Below are 4669 nucleotides of genomic sequence, written 5' to 3'. Positions count from 1 at the left end.
TGGAAACGTCAGCTGGAAAAACCATTAGTGGCGCTTTCCCATTTCACAGCTGGTGATTTTGGACTCAGCAATTGGCCCCAGCCGGTGATGTGGTGCCCCCCCAGACTTGGGAAGCAGTAATCGCCCACATTTGTGGTCATGGTAATTCTGTGTTTCATCCCAGGCCGGTCCAACCATTAGGTCGCCTAGAGCACCCAAATTTGGTGGGGGGGGTGCCAAAACGATATGCAGAACAAAGAAACAGGAACGGCATTCTCCATAACAGGCCTGGCCCGCCACGGCTCCACCTTGGTCTAAGACCTTTGGTTCAGTACGGGGAGAAAGACCTTTAATGAAAAGTGTGAAACAATCAATAAAAAAAAGTATTGTTTTATTCTTCATTTCAAATATCAGATAAGTACATGTGAAAGGTCATTCTAGACTTATTTTCCTCGATGTTGGAAGTGGTGGGGTTGCCTCGGGTGCCAATTACCCTGGGACCAGCCCCAGTTTCAGCCATGCCAAACCAGCGAAGGAGGCCTTGGTGGCCTGCGTCCCAGCCCACTCCTCGCAGCATGCGATGACCCCGCCGATCTCGAGATGGGCAGGGGCCATCCCCTTGGAGCAGGCCGAAGGCCCTCCCGAGGGTTTGCTGTCAGCCACACACCTCGTGCCCCGAAAGATGAGCCAGAAGAAGTAGATGCTCTGGGGGAGGAAGGACTTGTTCCCCGTAGGTATGAACGGCGTGCAGTAAGCTTGCAGCACACCCGCCTCACTGGTACCCGGGTCCTATTGCAATATGAATGGTCCAGACTTCTGAAATCTCTTTGCAACTTCAGCTTCTCAAATACCTTCCTTGGATTTGCCTGCAAAGCAAATAGCTGCACCAGGCTGGTCTTCCTGGCTTCATAAGACAATAATATTCACACTGCCCAAAGGAAAGGGGCTTTTCCCGTCACGGCCCCGCAGGAAACGGGGCTCTGTAAAATACCATTGTTTTATTTCCTTTGACCTTAGACTTATTTCCCTATATAGAAGCAGCTTCCGCTGCTGTGGTGTTTTCTCCCTCAAATCGTTTAACATGGTCCCAGACAAAACTGCAGCCTTGTTTTTCAAAAGCTGTTCTGCCACAAGAAATAAGGTCTGACGTAAGGTGGAAAGAGATCACTACAGACACAAACATGTCTGAACGAAAGTCGTCGAGGCATGGTTTGGAGCGAGCGGACGTCCCCATCAGAAGGGGCTTTATTATAAAGATGAGCAGGGAAGCGCATTAGCACGCAGCTTCCTTAGCACTGCACAGAGGCTCCCAACTAACCACGTCTTCTTTGACTACTAATAACCCATTTGCTTGCCAGTATTTTTTTGGGCACTGAACTTCCCATTGCCAGAGGTCGTGTTCCAGCTCTCTCTGAAATGTTTAGGATCCTAGATTCAGCCCGCTGCCCCTAAATACTGCAGTAAAGCAAAGTAACCAGAGGTTAAAAACCCTGCTTCAATGGAAAGTAGGTTTTTTGCATTTAAGAATTGTTCACTCGCAGGAGTACAGGCATTTTCTTTGCAGAACGCCACATTTGAACATCCCTCTGAAGAGCTACCTTAACTTCCATTCCCATCTTCACTAGCAAGAATCAGAAACGCGCTATTAGATTAAAATTTTATTCAACCCAGCCCCATGCTTTATACAGGTTGCTTATTTACATTGTTTTACATCTTGAATTCAAAAGTTCAGATCTCGCAGAATATTCATCCATTTCCCGTCTGATATTCAAGATCACTGTAGCCTTTTGTGTATAAATGTAACAAAAGGGCTCATAGCATAGGACAAAAAAATGTACTTCTCCGTAGCGAAGATAAAAACAGACGCATGCACAGCGGGGCAGCACTGGAACAGTTGCTCTGGTTTTCACTAAGGATGCAGTCAATGCCCTTGAAGTTAACAGGTTGTTGCAGCATATCCTAATTTCTCTTTATGGTAACACGCTGCCAGCTGATCAGGGGTCTAATCCAAAACACTTTGAAAGCAATAGGAGTCTTCCCATTGCCTTCACTGTATTCAGGAATAGACTCCTATTACTTTTGAGTAAATCTGTAAAGTATAATGTTTCTTCAGACTGGCAGATATAGCAGTTTTACTACTTCAGAGCAACGGGCAGTGAGAAAAGCCACAGATGGCATTTTCATCTATTAATTTGAACAATGCTAGGTGGTCCTATTAAGACCTTTCTTGTGTGCAAACATACCTGTGCTAGAGTTGAAAGGATGTTGGAGGATTAAAGTAAGCCCTAAAAACAAATACACCAGTGTTACAGCCAAGATGCACAAAACGGGTTCATAGATTTCATAGACATTAGGGTTACTTTTTACTGTTCTGTTTCACAAGGTTTTGATGCTTAGTACAGATGTAAATAGTGTCACTTCCTGATTTTCAGGCTGCAGGATAGGTGGCAAGGGAAAAGAACAGCCAAATCCAAGCACTGAATTTAGGAGGAGAGTTTGTAAAATCTTTATATTAATTTTGTAGACTTTAAAACCTAAATTCTGCACTTAAGTACTGACAAATACTGCCTTTTACATCCAAAAGGAAAGGAATAGGACATGTAAGCATACATCAAGGTTTTCCACTTGTCCAGATTCCTCTTAAAAATTAGATAGATTGCCCAAAAAATATTTGTATTTATTAGATTCATTACTGTATATCAGCTCTGACTGACAAGTTACCCACTTGCATTTTAATGGTGGAATACTACCTTCAAAAAGGTTCTGCAATGATATGCCAAAAAAAAATGACAAAGCTAGATGCATATTTTTCATGGAATAGTCCTTGACTTGCGCAAGATTGAACACAACCCAATCGACAAGATAAAATGCGGTCTGGCTGGCAACTGATACTGAATTGATACCCTACGCTAATTTGAACCTGGTTCTGTTAAAAAACAAAACAAAAGCACTTTTAAAAAACTATTTACACATTAGAATTGAACGATTGATTTATGCTCTTGAAAATAAGCATCCACACTTCAGTCTCTACCTACTTGGAGCACCTGGGGGGTTCACTGTGTGAAAGCAAAATGCCCAGTCTTAGAACAATACTCATTTCCAAAATGAAATCAAGCATGTAGATTGAACGAGATAAAAAATAAAACTCTATTTTAAGTTCTGCACTTGTGTTGCTTCAGCAGGGCAAATCCTGAGTCAAACTGCGCTCTGATTTCAAAGGGGTGGATCCCAGAGGGGCGGTGGCACATTGCGATGGCACCCGCTTAAGAATTCTTTTTTTTTTTTTTTTGCAGGCCCCAAGGATATAAATTCCTAGTACCAGATCGTCTCTCCTGTGAAAGCTGGTTCCCCAGCTGTCACATTTTATTCATTCATTCTGCTGGCTGTACACCTGGACCACACGGGACCGCGCTCTCCGATGCCTCAGCCCTGTTCAGACGTTAAGTTTCTGCTGGGAGAATCGCTGCTCCCCCAGTAGAGACCAGAAGTGTACGGACACTCAGGCTTTTTCCTCTCAGAGCAAAAATGGCTGGTCTAGGAGAAAAATAACTCAGCAACCCTGGTTAAGACACCAGCTTTGTAATCTCTTGCCCTATGCTACAAGGGGGGGCTGGGCTGGGCTGGGCGGGCTTTTCCAGAGCTCCCACTCCCAGCTAAACTGCCCCCGCCCCCCGCACAGCTGCGAAGAGGAGCTGGAAGCCAGGCTGGGCCAGCCCCTCCAGGTTTTAAATTGCTGCCCCTGCTGCTCAGCTGAGTGGTGGAGGCTGCCTGGGGAAGTTGGAGCGGCAGGGAGACGTGTGAATGGAGGCTCTCCCTTGCTGCAGACGCTGCCCAGCTGACCCCAAGGAGAGTGGGACAAGGCAGGCTCCCAGAGCCTTGCCACAGAAGCTGAGTGCTCCCACCCGTCTCCCTGCACCCCTCTGGGTCAGCCTGAAGAAGTGCAAGTGGGGCTATTTGCCTGCAGGGGAGAACTGGGAGGGATCCCACCACGACAGTGCCTGCCCTCATGCCCATTAGCTGATGATGGGGGGGCAGAGGGGTTATTCACCTGGGGGCTGAAAGCCTGCCTTTTCCGGGCAGGATCAATTAATGGATATATTAATGTCAACTAAGGGCATGGGTAGCTCAGGGAGGGGCCCTCTAACGCCCCCTGGCTAGAGAGCTTGTCCATGAAGCTATGTAGCCATGGGGGTGGAGGAACTTCGGTACAAGTCCAGCTCTGAGGCTACTTTCCTACTGGAAGAAATTCCTTCCGGTAGAAATGAACATTTGTACGCAGCCTTAGTTAAGTTATGAATGTGAAGAGGGAGGAGAAATCACTCATAATTAAAGCAAGTGGTGGAATAAGCAGAGAATTTCATATGCAGTACAGTTCAGAATATGAGCATCCATTACTGCTACAGTGTTCAGCACAGTGAAATATTTGCTGTCTGGAATGCAAAGAGGAAGAAGCAGACTACTTTTCAGTATTCCCAAGGGTCTGATTTCTCTAACACATGACCCGAAACATGGCTCTTGAAATATCAAGCTCCACAGATGTTGATTTAGCCAATACCTTTTATAAGGAATTGAGTGATCTTTTGCAATCACTGCAGGCTACCTTAAAAAACAGACTAGCTCAGTTCCAAAAAAATGGGGCAGAAGAATCAGATTTAGACCAAGAATGGCTACAGAAGAGCAGCAGCAATGA

Source organism: Crocodylus siamensis, chromosome 11, assembly GCF_052110815.1.
Source record: "Crocodylus siamensis isolate JL-2025a chromosome 11, ASM5211081v1, whole genome shotgun sequence".
Classification (NCBI taxonomy): Eukaryota; Metazoa; Chordata; order Crocodylia; family Crocodylidae; genus Crocodylus; species Crocodylus siamensis.
Note: the sequence above shows the minus strand (reverse complement) of the source record.